Source organism: Talpa occidentalis, unplaced genomic scaffold, assembly GCF_014898055.3.
Source record: "Talpa occidentalis isolate TD23 unplaced genomic scaffold, MPIMG_talOcc4v2.1 talOcc4.4, whole genome shotgun sequence".
NCBI lineage: Eukaryota > Metazoa > Chordata > Mammalia > Eulipotyphla > Talpidae > Talpa > Talpa occidentalis.
In genome coordinates this window covers 17,017,425-17,038,234 of record NW_023604295.1, presented here as the reverse complement: position 1 = coordinate 17,038,234, position 20,810 = coordinate 17,017,425, and the positions used below count along the sequence as shown (strand labels likewise).

Sequence of the window (20,810 nt, the reverse complement as noted above, 5' to 3'; positions counted from 1 at the left end):
AGCATGAAACAATTATACTGGGCTAAGAATTGAGAAATAGTGGAACAGTGATGTGACAGAATAGTGTGGCAGGCTAGAGAGAAATCTGCTTCACAAGGTCGTTGGGGACATTCTTTCTGGAGGGAGATTGAGAAGAAGGGGGTTAAATCTGAATGCTGAAGAGGAGAGGCTAAGTAACACAATAAGGACCACAGTGATGTAATGAAGTAGCCGTTGTTGGTTGGTTAGTGAAAGTGATTTTTTTTTTTTTTTTGAGAAGTAATTTTTCTATCGCCAAAGTAAGTAACAGTAGTGACAGGGGATTTCTGCCTCTTTCCTATTTTGGAATCATGTCAGATTCTGAATATTATGTAAAGGTTTGGGATTTGAAGAAAAAATAATAATGGGGGGCTCGATGAGGGTAGTTCAGTGTGGTGGGTGGCCGGAAGCAAGGAGAGCAGACAGGGTGCTATAGTATGAGGAATAGAATTACTGCATTGTCATCTACACCCTGGTAGAGTTTGTAGGGGAGAGAGAATTTGAGTCAGGGATAAGTTGCTGAAAATTGAAAAAATTTCTCTCAACCATTATTTTGGAAAATTAAGGAGCAAATAAATGCATAGGGTATAGATAAACTGCTGAAGGCTTTGAGTGTAGTTAGCCTCTCTCAAGAATTGAAAGAAAGTCTTCTGAGGCCCAGTTTCTAACACTTAATTGATTGTTCCATGACTCTCTACTGTCCTTATAAGATGTCCACATCTTTTTTGGACAGGTTGCTTTCACAGACTCTTTAAACTTCTTAGACTTGAAAGCAAAGATAGACTAGTGGAATATAAAGGTTTTTAAGTCTTCTACATATGCGGATATGAGTATTTCTGTGGATTTTAAAAAATACATGCTAGAATTTGTACGCAAAGCAATTTAAAAATATTTTTATCTTAATTATTTTTATTGACATAATTGGGCATATAAGTAGTGTTTCAAATAGAATCTGTAAATTGGTTATAAATATAATTGCTTGCTTCTTTTAGCACCATCCTTATGTAATTTAAAGGTATGCAAAAAGTGTCTATCCCTGGTTATGTAAACAGAGTGGCCTCTGTGGAGTTTCCAAGTAAAACGTTAACAAAATAAGTGTAGAAAACATCCAAATTGTTTTCCTGTGAGATTTTGCTAAAATGAACATATTATTGCAAAAATGTATCCTTACGTTTACCAAGTACTTAACATCCATTATCATAGTCGTATAAGAATCCCCCAAAGTAAGTTGCTGTTAATATTCCTTTTTTTTTTTTTTTTTTTTTTTTACAGACAAGAACGCAGGCTCAAAGGGGTGGAACAAGTACCGAGGACAACTCTGGCGTCTGTTTCAACCAGTCTGCAGAAGCGCAGCTTCACTCAGGTCCATTGGATGCGACCTCTAGTGGTTTCGCGATGCCATGAAATTCAACACAGGTGTGCAACAGCGACCAAGGCAGAAGATTTGGAAATTGATTGCACTTTGGCCAATTAAAATTTTTAGAACTTTCAAACTGTGTAGTCAGAGAGTTCTTAATACATATTAATGATTTGATTTCTTAGATAGAAAAGGAGTGATGAATGCAGCTGGGACAATTTCCTAGGAGCTGAGTTTCATGCTGTGTGTAAATTTGGTCACACGCTCGAAGTATCAGAGGGAGAATCTTAGGGCAGACAGAAGAGAAAATAATTCATCAGTGTCTCCATCTTTGGCAAAATTCAGAAAGGGTGCATGAAGTTTCTGAATAATTCTTGTTGAATAAATAAAGTAGGAACCACTAATTACATGATCTGTTTCTCTACTATTGTTGAGTTGGGAAAACATTTAAACTGTAGAAATGGCAGTATTTCCAGCCAAAATATCCATAAATTTTAAATTCATCTGTAAGTAAAATGATATATTTATATATAATAGATTTGAATGATTCCTCTATTTGGATTATTTTATCCAGCATATTTCATATTAGAAATCAGGACTATAAGTGGATAATACACCTTCAGAATATTTTTGAACAAATGATTATTTCATTTTAGCTGTTTATAACAGGGAAATAGTAGACCCAATAACTTATATTGATTTGGAAATTCAACATTATAAGGATTACAATTTTTTTGAGATATTTAGAAGTCAATTTGTATTGTAATAAGTTATTTTAATTTGTGATTTGGTTCTTATAGTCAGTAATTTAATTAGTTTCAATAAACATAACAGTTACAGGAGTGAAATAAACATAATGTACTGAAAAACCTCCAATTAGTAGATGTAATGATCATTGACTTTCCTCAAGAGGGCAGCAAAACTGCACAGCTCAGTTCTCCAAGATCAAGATGAAGATCTTAAAAAGTCAGTGCACACACATTCTTTGACCTGATCATTCATATTAGTCCAACTAATTAAACATAACATGTGTTGATATTTGTCTTGGCATTTTATGAAAGTTTAGCCTTCCCATTGTGAAATGAAAAAAATTTATTCTTCCTTTTAGGGTAGACAAAAGAACTACACTTGCTTGGAGTCTCAAATACATTGTTTAAATAAGTCTGAATGTTCAGGTAAGCTATGCTGGATAACAAAGAAGTAAAAGCTTATTTTTTCTGAATTATTGATTTACTACCAGTTCGATTGTGTTTGACTTTATTCGTGCCATTTTGGAAATCGCCTCTTCATTTATGATGTATCTGATGTAGAATGATTTTTAAAAATAAATCCCAGAGTGAAGAAAACTTGAAGATTAGCCCTAGAAAAAATAAGGAAATGAGAGAACATTGAATGCACCCTTGTCACCTCCAGAGAAGGTCAGTCATTTCCTAGACCACATGCCTTTAGTATTTGCTGCATCTTCTTGTAATATCCTACTCTCAGTGCCATTCTTGCACTCACAATGTGGCCAAGTGATCCCTATAAAAGTGTTTTACCTAATGGCAGCTCAAAATGCTTTTCTCTGGTGTATTTGCATTTAATAGAGGATTTGTGAGGATGGGAAGATTTTCAAGGTGTAATGTAATGGATTATAGAATGGTAGCATTCTGGACCTAAGCAGGTTTATCCTTTGTATACAGCAGACTTTCAATACATAATTTTTAAATGAATGGATAAAGACCTAAAGTGATAAATGAAATATGTAGCTATTCTTCCACTTGCTCTACGAACAGAATAGAAATTCTTTTCCTTTTTGTGAGTCTAACTTTGATGGCAGAAAAAAATTAGCTTATATTTCATGGAAAGAATTGATTAAGTCTAAAGTATTTGATAAATATGCTTTACAATATATATAGAATAGGTTGAACAGGGGTCAAGACAGGTGGCCACTGTGAACAAATCTAAAGTCTGAATTTGAGGGATGGTTCTCATTTCTCAGCTTTTTAAAGCTCTTATGAGAATTAGTATTTATATTTATAAAGCGTATAGTCTCTGAAAAATACCTGTGCTAGCTCAATATTGAAATTTACCACACAATTAAAAAAAAAACAAGATAAAACCTACCTTTGATTTCAATGAATTTATAATCTCCTTGGAGTCCAAAGCATGCATGAAAACATTGGTAACCATTAAAGGTGTTGATCACTAATGCAAATGAGTGAGTGGTAAGTACCAGGATGAAAAGTGTTCTGTAGAAGGGGAGGTCAATAGGAGTTAGGCTCTAGGGAAAACTACCCAGAGACGGTGACCTTGAGCTTACTCCTAGAGGACAGGTTGGACTTTGACACAGACAGAAAGGGAAGGTGTGTTAGGACAGCAGCTTGTGTAAAGATGTAAAGGTAATGAGCATGCACATTCAGAAAACAAACTAGGGAAGATCTACAAATTGGGTGGTAGTGAGGGCTAAAGTTGGAAAGGTAATCTTGGGCCCCCAAAATAAAGATTTTGGAATTGATGCTATAGAAAGAGGAATAATTTAACAGTGAGTAGGTGAATAATGAAAAGACAATCATATTTGCAGAATATTAATTTCTCTCCAGTTCCATTGCTTTGAAAACCATCAAGAACCCATAGAATAGCATAGCACTAAGGGGAGGCGTGTCGGGAATGGATTAAAGACAGTGGATGTGTTTGCTTCTGAACTGTGAATATTACAGTTCTGTGCTGAGTTATATATTCAAATCTATCTGTGATATATTTTAACAAAGTTGACTTAGATACATCTGTCTCAAATTCATACCAAGCTAGTATTAGAGATTCCAGCCTAGATCTAATGTATGTATCATTGTCCCCAGGAATGCATTTAAAACAAAATATGAGTTCCAATGATGGTACAATTTTAATTTTCACTAAAGTAAGTGCTATTTCTAACATCAACATTGGTAAACTCATGGTTAGAAGGAAATATGTCCTTTTTAATAGAAAGCCAATACATTAAATCAAGAACATTTTACTTCTTCCACATGAAAATTAGTTACAGAAGCAATGTTTTGTTTTCTTTTTTAAAGATTTATTTATTTGTTTATACAAGAACCAGGGTACAGGCCAGATGTGAGGGAGGGTGAGAGGATTCACCAGAGACAGAGCAGGGAACAGAACAGCCAGACTGACGAAATACACTGCTGAGGGGAGCAGCAGGCGCAACAGGAGAGGTCTGCCATGACACTTGGGGCCCTTGCCGTCCAGCCAGTATCGAACTGGCACTGCAGAGGCTGTGGATAGCTTCATAGCGCAGCGCTCAACCACCTGCGCCATCAGGGGAGGCCCAGCAATGTTTTTTTTGAAACGAATATATATTGCGGAAATATAAACAGCATATTTTTAGACACCAAACTAATGTCTTTGCCAGGTTGCAGTTGCATACATTCATGATGAGTATTATCACTAATCATCAATTCTAAATGAGATTTTGTTTGAAATTACCAATGCACTACTTAATGACATATGTGAAGCTATTTTCTTATGGAAAATTATAAATAAAATAGAATAGACAGACAAAAATATACTACAAAGTTCTGAGAATAAAAAAGGTAACATCTTGAATTCAAGCTCTGGCACTGGAGTTATTCCAGCACCTAACAGAATTTGGTAAATGACAATGGGGAGCAATTTCATCGATACCCAGTTTATTCATTTTCCTTTCTCTTTCCCTTTTTCTCCCTCCCTCCCTTTTTCTCTTTCTCTTTTTCTACTTTGCCTTGTCCCAACATCATCATGGTTCTCAAATTTTTCCAGCTCTTCAGTTGAGATTGTTTTCACAAATGTTTTAAACCTGGACTTTTTCTCTCTTTCTGCCTTTATATTCAAGCCATTGCAAGAATTTGGTTTTTCTTCTTATAGTGTCTCAAAGTGTGTCACTTTCTATTTTTCTAACTGCAAAACTAGACTATCTTATTACTTGGTCCCTTTTAATTTATTTTATTGCTTAGACATTTTCTTTATAAATATCCTCATAGTACATCTATTTTCTATAATGTCAGATAGAAAAACTTGTAATTCTTTTTCTTTTTGATTTCTCCTACTACCTCAAATACCCCACGTCCCAATTTTGCTATCATGAAAAGAAATGTGTATGCTATATTTTCTTTCACTTTGTTTCTAAAAGTCTGAAATTATAGATTTAAATTAATTTTATAATATAAGTACTGTAGGTATTCTTACTTTTAAGAATTGGAAGCTGAGAGATGAGAGGTTTAAGTCAATCAACAAATATTTATTGAACATTTCGAATGGGTGTGGGTAGTCCTCAGTGTGACAGAAACAAAAGAAATTTAATACATATTTAGAATATTTTAGGAGTATTTTCTCACACCAGATTTGCAAGTACTACCAGAGAGTATGAGTTTCCTCATATACTTTATTCTTGATGACAATCAATGTAAAAACTAACAAAACTCTATCAAGACTTTAAACTGTCTTCTAAGAGTAGGGACAACCCAACTGATGTGTACCAAAAGCTTAATTCATGCCAACTTTATCAGCACTTTTCACGTATTTACTCATTTATTCATTAAACAACTATGTGATATAATCATATTAACATAATCATCAAATAAATGATAAAACATAAAAATATTTAAGTTGTTTACAAATGGGTGGAGTGATGGATTTAAACTCAGCTATTAGATCTCTAGAATTAACACTTTGGGTCATATTTGCCTTTTGTTACTCTGTCTTTCCTCAGTACTGCCCCTAACTCCATTTAGGGGCATGATGATCTCATCGTGTGTCTCAGATAAATTAAATAATTTTTTAAGTCAGAAACATTCTGTTTGGAAATAGTCAAAAACAAGGACTTACTAAATTAGTAATTACTAAATTACTAAATTAAATTTTAGTAATTACTAAATTACTAAAAATTATTCTTGATCACAAAACATACAATATAGTTAGAGATACTAGATATGGAGATGTAGTTAAGTGCAAACTAGTCATATCTGTACTAACACTGTACATAGATATTAAATCTCTAAGAAATATAGTATAGATAGTAATTAGGGAAGGAATTAGAAAAGGATCTGGAATATACTGATGTATAGAGGAAATATTTTCTGACAATGTTGAAGAATGTGTAGGTTTTGAAGTGGGCGTGTGGGCTGGGGTGGATTGGGAGGCAGAGAGAAGAGCATGAAGACAGAAAGAAATGTGCTATTTGGAAGCAATCAAAAGTGATGAATGCCACTTCCAAGCAGAAGCTGTGAGAGCTGAATTGTGGTTTGCCATGCTCTCTTTGCTCTTTTTTGTGAGACTGACAATTTTTTAGACAAGGACTGCTCCATCAACTTGAATCTCAGAGTAAAGAAGCGTGAAGCAGAGTTCCCTGACAATCCCTACCTCAAACTAGAAATAAAACTTTCTATTTGTCATTGACATTTTGGATGATTTATTGACACAGCATCTCCTAGCTTATATAATAGGCTCATAGGCAATTTCAGTATCCCAAACATTAATGGTTAGGGATTTAGGCAATGTAGAACAGGAGACAAATCTAAAAGTCAATGTGACGAAAGAATCGAGAGGACTTAATGACTGATGGGTTGTGAGGTACAAAGATTTAGAAGATATTGGCAAGATGACCTTAAGGATTTAAGTTTGGGAGAATGAATTATTTATGAAAAGTGAGGACAGAAATGTGGATTTGAAAGGTAGGTAGGAGAGAAACCCTTAAAATCTTCAAGTAGTTGAAGATATTATGAGTTGGGGTAAGGAGGAAAGTTGTCAGGCAGATATTGCTTGGAAAAATTTGGTAGTTCAGAGAAATTTCACTGTACTTAGATAATGAACAGATTCAACAGGTTTTTTTTTTAAATTATGTTTTATTTTAAAATTAGGCACTACATCTACATATCTGAAATCATAAAAGAGGTAGGAATCCAGTGATATGAAATGATGCTGAGGAGATGGCTGGTAAATATGGAATTCAAAGTCTGTAAAAATCAATGACTATGAATGTATGTTTAGGAACAATCTGTGCAGGGGGGAGGGAAACATCTCCTGTGAAAATGTTTGGAAGACAAGATAGGCATAGAGATGCACTAAGATGAGGACAGGGTTGATGGTCCCAGTGTCTCAATTACTCATTAATACTGTAGGCATCGTTTGCTAAACTTGGGAAGGTGGGAGGGGGAGAGTTGAGAGTTGGGGTAAGAGAAGTTTTGGCAAGTCACTGAGAGGAACAAACCTGGTTGAGGTTATGGGATGGCTGAACACAGGTCCATTTGAAGTTAGACTACATGAATTTGTAATGTGCCAAGTCTGTTCAGCTCTATGTCTTCTCTCAGTCACATTCAGTGATGATGAGTGTGATCCAGCTTTGTAATATTTATGGATTAAACTATTTACCCAAGGTGTTCTTGCTAATTCATTCTCATTGGTTTTTTTTCTATAAAAATACAATGTTTCCTTCCAGCATTTTATATTGCTGTGGTTCTGATCATCTTCACGTTGGTTTGAAATTAATCTAACCACTGGAAGCTAAGGTTCTTTTTTCCACTTTGCTATATAAATTATGATTCTAGTTTTTGGATAGGCTTTTCAAATGATATTTATTGGTGGAAAAAATTTCTGTGGTTTTTTTGTAACGGTTTGTAATCTCGTTTAGTTCATCAGTCATATAATAAAAGACTATTATTAAGTGCCAAGCAGGCGCCAAGTTCTGTGCTAAAAGACAAGAATACAAAGATAAATGAAGCAATGCATATGTCTTTGATGTGCTTTTATAGTTCAAAACTCTGGGAAGTATAAATAGAACCAATCTACAACACCAGGAAAAATACTGCTTGAAGATTCTTAAGCTCCTAAAATCTGTATAACTTGTTTTCTAGTGGCTTTTGCTTTCAGCTGTTATTGAGGAACCTAGCTCTCTGAAAAATTCTCTTCCTTCCTCTTCCCTATCCCCTGTCCACTCCCTCTCCAATCCATATGCATTTATTACTGGATTGCTTTTCATTAAATTTGGTTCATCACTATGTGAAATCAACCATTCCTCCCATCCTGCTTTGGTTCCCAGTGATGAAACTGAAACTTTTTATTGGCATCACCTTATCCCACTGGTCACCACAGTCTCTGCACTGGTTTTGCCATCTTTTGTTAGAAATGTTGCCACTTCTGAAGGCCATCATAATATTACAAGTCTACTGGAAACTTTGAGTGTTAAAGATGATTGCATTCTATTTGGACAAGAAAACAGTTCTATTTTCCTATTTCAGATTGCATTTATCCGTAGAATAGTCATTCCTGTGTAATGACTATCGATTGATCTGGAAATAACTATGACTAAAATACCATGCACAGGGACCCTGATTTTAAATCGAATCAGTTGAAACACACATTTTATTCTTTGTGAAGGTTAAAGTTCTTCCAAAAATTCCCAGGGGCATATGAACATGTGGGTACCTCTGATTCCAGTTTCTGGTTCTTGCTAGATTTGTTTCTATGCTGCCTAATTTTATTCCCACAGAGACATTGCTTAAATATGACTCATTTTTCCTTACCAAGTTCTACAAAGAAACTCTCCTCATACAATCCTGAACATTTCTTGGTGGGAAATGGGGAAAAATGTTTAAAATTTGAAAAAACAGATTATTATTGAGCATTACAAATTCTTACTAACAAATGTCTGACAATGGATATTTATCACTACTCAAACCCATAATCTTATCTCTTCTTTCCCTTCTCTGCTTCATTTCTCAACTCTTTTATTCAGTCAGAAGGCTATACATTCCATCCGTTGTCCCATGGATAAATTTCAATATTCATTTCGGTTTCCTTGGCATTTGCTTTATCATAACTGTGAGCAACAACATAAGGAAAAGCAGATTAGTTAAGAACAATAGTTTTTGCTATTTTCAAAACAATTTCAAACAAAAAGAGCTCTTAAAACTCTCAAAAAAGGGATATAATGTTGGTTTGCAACCTTTGGAACTTCTAAGGATGGTCTGAAACTAGCCCAAGCACTGAGGGCAAGGAAAGACTATGAGGAAATACATCAGTCTTCTCTGGCATATAGATCATGAGACCCTCAACTTTCAAAATTGTGAGTCAACTCTTCATAATGAATCTTTCTCTTACACATAAATATATGCCATGCATGCTTGTTATATACTATATGTATGTTATATTTAATTAGTATATGGTATATACTTCATAAATATATATAATTATACTATATATACTGTATATATACTGTATACCACTCATGATATATCATATTGTTCTTGGATAATTCTATTGTTTCCTTCTCTGAATAACTTGATGGATATAGTAGACAAAAATCTCAGTAAATAAAGAGGTGATTTGAATATCACTATCAACTAATTTTACCGAATTGAGGTTTATAGAATATTAAAACCATAAGTACAGAATATACATTCTTCTTGTGTGCATCTTCAATGCTCACCAAAATAGGATACATGCAAGTTCATAAAAGAACTCTTATAAATTTCAAAGGGTTGAAGTCACACCACTTTTGTCCTTTGATCCCAAAGAAGTATAATAGGAAATCCATGAAATGAGATAACCAGAAAATGTTTGGAAATTAAACAACATGTATTCTAAACATAACATAGTCAAAAAAGAGATCAAAGGGAAAATGGAAAAATGCTTTGAAATGAATGATAATAAAAATACAACATATGAGTGTTTGTGAGAAGTAGTATATTTTTGCAATGTTTCTGACTGCAATAATTCACCCTGCCACTCTGGGAATGCCTTTTTTTTTTTTTTTTTTTTTTCCAATAAGACATGGTTCTTTTCCCATCAAGAAGCAGAGTCATTTTCTATCTCTTGTATCTGGGTCGGCCTTGTGACTTGCTCTCCTTAACTAATGGAGTGTGGCAGAAGAGATGTGAGACTTCTGATTCTTTGTCAAGAACTCCTCTTGTCTTTTTGGAATCCTGCCTGGACTGGCCTCTATGAGGATGAGAGATGAGATGTTGACAGAGATGCAGCAGATGGCCAGCATGACTGTCAAACATGGGAATCATCTGAGTAATGTCATCTTAGCTCCCTGCTCTAGTCAGTCCAGACAATGCATGGGTCCAGGGAAGACTAGCAGAACCTGTTCATTGGTTCACAGCATCAGTCACAAATAGAATGGTTGTAGTTTTGGGGCACTAAACAGAAGAATTGTTTAGTATGTAGGACTAAATAACTGATAAAGAAATTGGTATTTGGAAGTAGATGTACTGCTCTAACAAAACCTAAAATATGAGTTATTGGTTTGGGTTTAATCAGCCACCAGTGGCTGAAAAAGTGACAAAGATATAAGAATAATGAATTTATTGTTGTATGTTTGAAAACAGGTCTTATATATTAGCTAAAATATCAGCAAATATTTCCTGAGGGAAGTTGGAAGATAGAGGGTTTGATTAATGAATTTATGGACCATAAAGGAGATTGCTAGGCAAAATTTTGAATTCACCAATTGACTTCTCTTAGTTGTATATGGTGAAGTATAATAAGAAAGAGAGGAAATAAAGAGGCCAACAAGTTTGCAAGCAGAATTTAAAGAAAGTAGGCTCAGAACTTGTTTGATTGGAAAATAAAATCTTCAGTCTTCCTAGATTGGAAAGACCTTGCACAGTAAGAAATGACCTCAGGGTAAAGGTCAAAATATGACTATGAGACATTTTGTGAAAACCTGAAAAATTTTAAGACCCAGTAGACCTTCTTAGCTAGAACAAAGGGATTCTAAGATCATAAGGGAATCACCCCATAGCATCCTATCATGTAGCACAAGGGAATTATAGGAGGAGATAGAACTGTTCTATATCTCCATTCAGATGATAGTTACATGGCTGAGTATAATTGGTGAAATTTATCAAATTGTACATGGAAGATTGGTGTATTTTATTGTATATAAATAATCTCTCCCCAAATGGAAGGGTATTACAAAGATGAAAGTCACATACAGAAACAACTAAAAATGAAAAGAAACATGATTGAAAATTTCATGGTGCACATATATTATCAGAGATAGCATAGAACAAAGATGTATAATTATAGGGTATATTCTACTAAGGAATACAAACAAAGAATATAAATAAATCTAAAAAAGGGAAGAGGGTAAATGGGATAGAAAATAATATAAGGGGGCCTCCCCTGGTGGCGCAGCAGTTGAACGCTGGGCTGCGAAGCTTCCTGCAACTTCTGCAGTACTGGTTCTATCCCCAGCAGCTGGTGAGGGTCCCACATGGAGTGACAGACCTCTCCTGCCATGCCCGCTGCTCCCCTCAGCAGTGTATTTCATCAGCCTGCCTGTTCTGCTCGCTGCTCTGGCTCTGGTGAAATCTCTCACCCTCCCACGCTTCTGACTGTACCCAGTGCTTATATAAATAAATAAATAAATATTAAAAAAAAAAAGCAAAGAATATAAGAAAATGCCAGTACTCCTTTTCTGAAAAGGGAAAATGTAATACATGTGAATTTATTATAATGAAGATTTTAATTTTTCTTTATTTAAACTTCCAATCTTCTCTATGACCATTTGACTATCTTTTATAAATAATCATGCTATTAAGGTATACTGAATGAAAGACCTACTACTCTGACCAGTTGAATCAAAGCTCATTCAGTTTAAAAATTAAGATTTTTTTTTTCTTTCCCTTAAGCAACCTTACCTGCCTAAAGTCATAGAATTAAATAATAGCAGTCCTGGAGATTTATTTCATGATTGTAAATGGCATTCAGTGAATGATTAAAAGGCTACTCTTGATATCCTGTTGTCCATTTCTATGAAAGTTTCCCTGAGAACAAACGCTGAATTAAGTATTTCTTAAGCAGAGTTTGCGCTATTATTGACATAAATGTAAATGCCATATGATTGTTCTACTCCTTTCTCTTGAAATCTTGCAACATATTAAGCTCTTCTGTTCTATTACTTTTATTTCCCCTTGAAAACACTTACCTTTAATCTCCAAAAGAGTATTAAGCAGATTCAATTAAAACTCTGCATGATGGCTCTTTAGACAGCCACCAGGGGAGTGCTAATGCAGAAACCACCAGAGTAGCTTATCTTAGAGTTGCCAAATATACCTGAAAATCATGTAACGCGTGGATTTGCTATTGTACATAAGAGTTAGAGTAGTTGGAGTTTTGATATGCCCTTGGAAATGAAGTACTTTCGGGGAACAAAAATCAATTATGTTTTGGGCATAGAATCTTCTAAAATCCTGATGTGCTGTAAATCAAATCAGGGCATTTGAATTCCAGGCTTTCATTTTCACTGACTTATTCTATGGTTTGGTGTCTCTACTATTTTAGTTGTCAAATACTTTATGGGGATGTTTTGATTATTAAACAAGAATATCTTAGAAAAGGGTTTCAGAACTATGTTAAAGGTAATCTATTTGTTCAATTGAATGTTTTTGATCTAGGAAGAAAAGGATTTTGAAGAGTTCATATATTTGTGTATATTCTTCTGTGCATAGATCCTTGGAGATTGAGGGTTTAGCATTATTGGGTCAGAAAAATCAGTACCCTCCTCTTTCTGTTTTCCTTATGTCAAATACCTGAGAATTGTCCTTGATTTTTTTTCTCTCATTCACCAACCCTATCTTTTAGCCAATCAAATCACTATACCTCTTAAATATCTCTAGAGAAACCCTTGACAGGTTCCAACTTGATGACCACTACCATGTTAATTTAAACCATCAATATACCTCATATCAAGTCTCACCTCACTCCATTCCAATCTCCACACTTTCCTAATGATTTCAATAAAATAAACATTGAATTACACAACTTTTTTACTTAAAATCTTTCAAGATACAATTCAAATTTCTTACTCTGACGATCCCTCTCTATCCTCCTCCATGTTTTGTTCCATCAGTCCTTAGGAATTCAGCTGAGATAGACTATTATTAATATGGTAAAGGAAATTCATCTGGGAAGAGATTATGAATTATAGAAATGGGGAAAAAGGTTTTATTTTTTAAAATATAAGGCATATTTAGAATTCAATTTGGATGTCTCATATTCTCTTCTATATTCTATAAGTCGGAATATTCTTATCTCTGCAGTAATATCAGCATTGTAAGCAATTCTAGCTGCTAGAGACACTGGTGCAAGAAACAGGGACAGACAATTTATAAAAATAATAAAAAATACCTCTCACTGTAAACTTTATGATTCTTAAATTTAACCTAACAGATCTTAGAAGTATTAGAGACATAAATAAATATTGCTTAGAAACAAATGTTTTGGCTTGGGAATCTTTATCCAATCTTACTTTTTAAGCAGTTAAATTCTTATAAATATGTTTCAGACTGAAACTTCAAGAAGTTATTGGATTTAAATTTTTTCTTGTGGCAGAAAAATGCCTTCATCAATTAGTACAGATTGTTACTGATGTTTCCAAGAAATCTCACAACTTTTTTTTTTTTTTTTTTTGCACAGTATATGCCAAAGTTTCATGTCAAGGCCAAGTGTTTCTTCCTTATGTCCAACCAAGCTCTCATTCTCATTCTAATTTAGCAATTTCCTATTTATATTTCCTTGGTCAAGATGAAGAATAATTTTGTTGATTTTTTTTTAATCAGTATGCTACTTCTCATTAAATTTCCCCATAGTTTTTTCCCAGATTAAACAGTTGTGGTGTCTTTAATCTTTTCTCCAAATAACAGTTTCACATTTTTTTCTCATCATATTTTACTTTCCTCTAGTCCTCCTCAGATTTCTTCATATTCATTTTAATCTGCAAAAACAAACACTGGACACAGTATTTCTGTGAGGGGCAGGCTGTTGCCAAGAAGAAATGGAAGGTTGCTCCCTGATTCCTGGCAAGCTGTACTACTGTTAATACATCCTGGTATCCTACTTTTTTAAATGTTCCTTTTCCAATAACATTATCTTCAAAAGCATTTGTTCAGTGTCTATGGGCAGAGCCAGCTTGAAAAAGTATCAAAAGAAATTCAGATGCTCATCTGTTCCCATCATACTCTTGGTGGGAATAAGTATACAATGTTGGGATCCAGAGAGATCCAAATAGGGAAGATCGTGAAACCAGAATTAAATCTTTCATGGAAACTAGTGAGAAAGAAAGATTAGAAGATGCTCTTTGTATTTAAACTTGCTGGAAATAAATACATAGAGAGACCAGGTTTATTTAGCATTGAGTCTTTGATTATAACCTGAAAAATTCAGTCTATTCTCTAAATATAAGGAACTGCATGTGAGACTTTCAATGCTAAACCTTTCTTGTCTTAGTGTGGCCTTTCTTTTTGTTGCAAGATTCGAGCATGTAACCTGATTTACTTGTCTTTTCTGGTTGACAGTACTGTTACATGGATGCTTTTCCTTATGGATGTCTATTCAACTTGTGCTTTTTTTTCTTGTCCACAAAGACAGAGATACTCGTTTGTATGTTAAGAATGTAATAACTCTCATTAAAAGGTAATAGGGAAATTGGAAGATTAAAAACAGAGGCAGGGAGAAGGTATATATTACTATAATTGCGATGAGATGAGATGAGAACTTATGGTATACAATATTTCAGCACTCAGCTTTTAGTCTTGCACTCAGCTTTTAGTCTTGCATATCAGATATCCCTAACTTTATGTGTCTTTCTGATTGTACCTTTAGATGTCTTTAGGGCCAGGTAATGGAATAAAAATAGAACAGTCAACAATAAAATGCTTGACTCAATAGAGAATATGTGTCTTTGAGGTCTCCCAATCAACTTTACTAAGTTCATTAAGTTTTTGATCTTTCAATTTCTCAGGATTATTCAATGTCTATAAGGATGTTTAATAATGGGGGTGACATAGTTTAAGGAAATCCCTTTTCTAAATTAGTGAGCCATTTGGATTTCAGAAAAAAATCGTCAAGAATGTCTATATTCAGACTTGATTAAAATTATAGGTTTTGATCATGAATATTAACTTGAGAAAATTATCATCAAATAAAGATGAAGTAAATAAAATGTACCAAGGGTCATAGACCATAGCATTTATTACAGATGAAAAAAAAGTATTATTGTAAAATATACAAATTTAGCTCACTGAAAGGAAATTATCTTGTTTTCCCAAAGTTAACAGACCATGGCCAATTGGCATTTGTATTTCTAATTTGGAGAAAGTAGGTCTTACCAGGAAAGAAACACAGAAAATGATTTTCTCAAATTTCTGTGCTTAGGAAAAATTGAATGTCATTTTAAAATGGTAGTTTAAATTAAAAGTAGGTGATTCAAATTTATAACAAATATATTCACTATAATCATATTTAGGATTCAGGAAATTAAAATGGAATTAATTAAATCATTTAATTGATTTAATGGCTGTTCTATAAAGTAGCATCAAGAACTCCAGGGTTATTATCACTCTTATGATTGGTGAAAAGTGAGCAGACAAGGAGAACTGATGATATGGGGAGAAGATTGACAGAGAAGCATGCACCATGTTGGATAATGTAGCAGGGGGCAATGTGCCGATCTACATTCCAGTTGCCCTTGTCAGAGCCCTACAGATAATTCTTCATCTTAATCTACTACTGCTCTGTGTAATGCTGGCTTTTTTCTTAAACCAGGGTTTATAACTGGAAGATCAGACCCTTGGAACTAGAAGGGCCATTAGAAAATAGACAATAGAGAGTCCTTTTATAGCTCAGCCCCCCAAAAGAAGCAAATTGTTGTTCCAGAGTCCTGCCGTACAAACACTGTGATTTTACTCATATGTAGAATATAGAGAAACAAACCAAAGGAATTAATAAAACTAAATGGAACAAACCCTAGAAATCTGACTGAAGAGTTCAGGCTACAGAGGGGGAGTTAGGGGGATATTGGGGGATATTGGGTGAAAGGAGAAGGGGACACATAGACTATGGTGGGTGCTTTGGTAATCAGTTTGATGTGACAATATATATCTGCAGAGGTGTGAATCTGTACCTCTGAATCATATACAGTGTTGTAAACCAATGTTACCTCAATAAATATGATATAATATAAAAATAGATACCATTAATAAATAAATTAGGGTCTAGGCACAAGGGGGGAAAACACAGAGAAAGGAATGGTCTCCTAAGTCAAGATCCAGATTACTCTACCAACTAACTCTGATGTTTTACTCCTGTTAACTTAGTGACAACATGTGGGCATAGAAGACTAACAAAGAATTTCAGATATTTACAATATCTGATTTTTCAGCACATGTCTCACCTCGAAAACTTTCCTTAACACTATGCTGTCCTGATCACTCTCTTGAACTTGGCTACACCAGGATTGATATAAAATTTATTTATTTTTGTTCTCATTGCTGCTCTATTGTATTTATGTTACTAGCAGTGGTTATAGATGTACACAATTTATTTCCCTGAATGGAATTTAGGGTCACAAAGGTATGGTTTTCCACCTGTTTTAGATCTCCTATTGTTTGAACATCAGATTCTGATACAATGAAATTTATTCAGCATGAATATATTCAAAAAAGAACACAGAAATAAACTGAAAAAATAAGTTACTACTTACCACTCCAAGATTTTAAAAACCAATGACCTCAAATTGAAATTACTTGTGTATCAACTTTGCTTATTAGTTAGCTGAGGGCTGATCATCACTCTCTGTATACTTATATGGTCTTATAGAGTGGTAAAATGTTGATATAATTTTATACTGTTAGTAAAAACCTCTATGTCTTCTCCAACCCAGAGCCCCAGACATTCCACTTCTCCATGATCCAGCTAATAAAGGGTAAAAGCCTACCAACACATTTTTTTCTCAAAACCCTGAATGCAGCTCTACTGGAATCTAAACCCATTAAATTTAGAATATTTTGGCAAGTTGACAAAAACACAGTCTCTTATATCTGACCCCAATTTTTCTCTATGAAAACTGAGACTCATTGCAATAAATATTCTAATTTTCTCAGCCGATGAGATATGTTAAGTTCTCCAGTGAAGACTGTGTTGGAAAATAGGTTAAATGGCTCCTTAACCACCACCATAACCAGGCTGCAGTTGTTTTCAAGGTTCTGCCAGGTTTAGCAGTATTTTCTTAATTTTAAAATCCCAGGAATATTTCTTTCAATCATCTTAACTTTTTTGACACATTTGGGGCAATTGACTACTCCCTGTTTTGAAACATTTTGGCATCCCAGAAGCCACCATATTTTGGTCTTCTGCTTCACCGAATTTTGGCTATTCCTTTCTTTGCATGAAAAATGGGCAATATCCGTTTCCATTACTCGAACCCATCCAGGCACACTGCTGGCTCCCTCCTCCTGTGTCTCACCTGCAGGCTTCTCTTCTCTATTCTCCCTGCATTCCCTAGTCACTCTTGCCACACAGTTCGCATCCAGTTTAGTCTTCAAGAAATGATCATTGTTTACATCTCTTAAGTTTGCACCTTTTTCTTTTTCCTGCTGAGTTTACTTTTTATTGGGATTATTCAGACCCTCATTTTTGTTTGTTTCACTTCCTGTATTTTTTTAATAGCCTTCACTCTAAATGGCCATATATTTGCTTATATGATTCCTTCTCCTTGAGTTTCAAGGATGCAGGGATTGTGCCTCTTTCATGCCCATTCTCCTAGCTCCTGTTAATGTCTACTACAGAGAATGTCCTCCACAGATGCTTGTTGAGTGAACAGCACTTTGTATTTGCATGTTCACTTTCTTTGGGGGATATTCTTTTGCCTCTTCTTTTGCGGGAGGATTCCTGGTTATTGTAGCCTGATCTTTCTGTCTGAGAAGTGAGCTCATTATCTTTCAAGTGCCGATTACTTCTACGTGTATCAGTTCAGCCAGAGCAAACTAAAAGCAAGTTTGGCCCACAGTGAGCACCTTGTTGTAAATGACCAACTTTGAAAGGTTCTCCTGGGAATCTAATCAATCTCTGTTCGTAGGGACATCTTGCTCTGATGCTTTCCAGGAAGCTGCCAGATGGCTTGCAGAGAAGCATCCTTATTTAAAATCCTTTCAGAGGTGTCCGGGGAAAATGTTGTGGGCAAGTATTCAAACAAGATCAGTAAATGAAGTAGTGACTAGGGAAAAGATATCATTTAACTTACCTCTCCCCAGCTGATCCTTATGTTTGCTTCTGAGCAAAATGAAATCTGATTTACTCACTCATCACAGTACTTAAACTGTGATTTTTAATCTTTTAGAGCCATCTCCTGTAAGCAGGCCTATCTTAACATGCATATCTTAACAAACATTTATAATGTCTTAGAGATAGGATTATATTGCTAATATGGTTTTTGTTAGAGGAAGACAGATAGATAGTAACAGTGATTCTCAAATATAAACAAGTTTTGGGTAATAAATGCTCAGTATCTGAGAAGTCATAAAAGAATGGACAACAGTGAATGGACTTATTTGGGGAAGAAGAAAGGAACTGTTGTTTGCTTCCCCTAAGGTTTTCATTGTTTCTTCTTTAGTCTTTAATGTGACCACATCAAAAGAGCTGGAGATTTTAGAAAGAATTGGAAGCAAGACAAATTCAATTTCATGAATAGAAGATTCTAGGAATTATCCTTGTCCTGGGTAGATCAAACCATAGCAGTACATTTGGCCCCAATGTAGGGCTAAATTACCCCAGAGGTCAATGTGTGAGTGTTCAGGGCCTATTTTTAAGGATGTGGGAAAATAGAAATAACTTGCGTTTTTTTCCAATAATTTTTTTCTAAAATGTGGGGTCAAGAACACGTATGTTCTCTTAAAGGTGTAACCTAAACTTGTCCTAAAAGCTCTATTTTTTGCAGTTTGGAGTTTATAAATAGCTCTTTTTTTTTTTTGTTAATAAATTGAAGTTCTAGTCTTCAAGATGAAGAAGGGAGAACTTAATTTTATTTCATTATGTTGGAGAAGAGGTTAGATTTTAATTTGTTCACATTTTTAGACAGAAAGCAGTTTCCTCATGAACTGAAGGTGGATTTGGGTGGTGATTCTGAAACATGGATTCTCAGGAGTTCTCTTTCAGAGAACTGATGCAGATGGGCGAGCTGACCCCGAGGACATGACTATGCTGTCTGGGTGGTGTGGGTCACTGACCATCTGTGAGCAATTATGCATAATCTCAGCACCTGGCCACAAGGAATTGTTTTATCACCAGATGTGACCATGAAAAGGAAACTTTCAGAAAAACTGGAGGGAAGTCTAGTCGATAAAGTAATATTTTTTTCCTGGCATAAAAAAAAAGCTCTGAGGAAATAAATTATATCATCACAATTAGAGTGAGTAGTTGATGCAGCTAGTGAGAATGTTTAAGAAGTAAAACTTCCCTTATGGAACTGATCCTTTCCCCCCCAAATTGATGACAGAAGTGTTTCCTTCCTTCTTATATGCCATCTGGATGGGCCAGGACATTTGAGGTATATCCATGACTATTTACATCAGAGACATATTAAAAAAATGAGTTAGTTAAAAGCTCTTCTAATTTGCTAACCCATCAAATTGGGTTGACTGGTATTTACAAAGAAAAATGTGAGACTGGGAAAATTCCAGAAGATGGCACCATCATAGTCACCTTTCTGACCAGTAAAAGGCCCCTTTCTCCTCTGCCTTTGCCTTTTACATCTTTTATTTATTTATTTTATTAAGGTAATGTTGGTTTACATTGTTGCTTGTATTTTGGGAGTGTAAGACCCTCCCCTTAAAGTTTTGTGTACCCATCACCAAAGCACTGTGGTCCACCACCTTAGCCCACTGTGCTCCCTCCCTACTTACTTTCCCTCCTCTAGGTCCCTCAGATGTACCATCAATTTTCTAGGGTTAATTTTTAAGTTTGACTTTACCTGTTCCTTTGTTTAGTTTCTCTATTTTTCATTTATGAGGGACACCATCCAGTATTTGTCTTTCTCCTTCTGCATTTTTTAACAGCTTCTCCCAATTGTGTAACTGAAGGTGGGCCACCCTTCCGCTCTGCTTCTCTTGTAACTGCTGTCATTTCACCTGCTTATGACCTTTTGCATTAAAGCTCAGAGAAAAATAAAGAGCATTTGGTTAAAATGAAATCACTTCACATTTAATCTGTTAATGGCTTTTATTCTTCCATCAATGGAAACAACTTGCCAAAAAATCACAAACATACATAGTTAGGGGGAAATGTATTCAGAGAGCATAATCACACCCTGTTATTTGTTTTTGACTATGAGACGTATTTAATCAAGAGACTTGTTAAATCAGAGATTATACAAATTAACATAACATTCATGTTTTGAAATTCTTTCAGGAGAGAAAAATTACCTTTAGGAGTGAAATAAAATTTAAAAATTGTCTTTATGTATCGAATCCATGTCATTTAGAGAATGATAGCTACATGTGCTTCATATTTTGCATGTGAATGACCTGCAAAAAGCTCTAAACCTTATCTAAGCAGAATAAGAGGCAATTAAAAGTGCAGAAAGAATACCTGTAGGACAAATGCATACACATGCATGGACACCACATGCACATTCATACTT

At 34.8% G+C, this 20,810-nt stretch overlaps 1 protein-coding gene and 1 long non-coding RNA gene across 2 annotated transcripts in view; both read left to right on the top strand.

The window, feature by feature from the left end:
• LOC119257263 (uncharacterized) overlaps nt 1-1,478 on the top strand; it is a 133,495-nt gene extending 132,017 nt beyond the window's left edge. The window contains exon 5 of the long non-coding RNA XR_008553781.1: nt 1,291-1,478. This is a non-coding gene — a long non-coding RNA (uncharacterized LOC119257263). The remainder of the gene's footprint in view (nt 1-1,290) is intronic.
• Nucleotides 1,479-2,490: 1,012 nt separating this feature from the next.
• Nucleotides 2,491-20,810, top strand: part of CHODL (chondrolectin) — a 202,828-nt gene continuing 184,508 nt past the window's right edge. The window contains exon 1 of the mRNA XM_037524526.2: nt 2,491-2,550. The gene's annotated coding sequence lies outside the window, so the exon portion shown is untranslated. The remainder of the gene's footprint in view (nt 2,551-20,810) is intronic.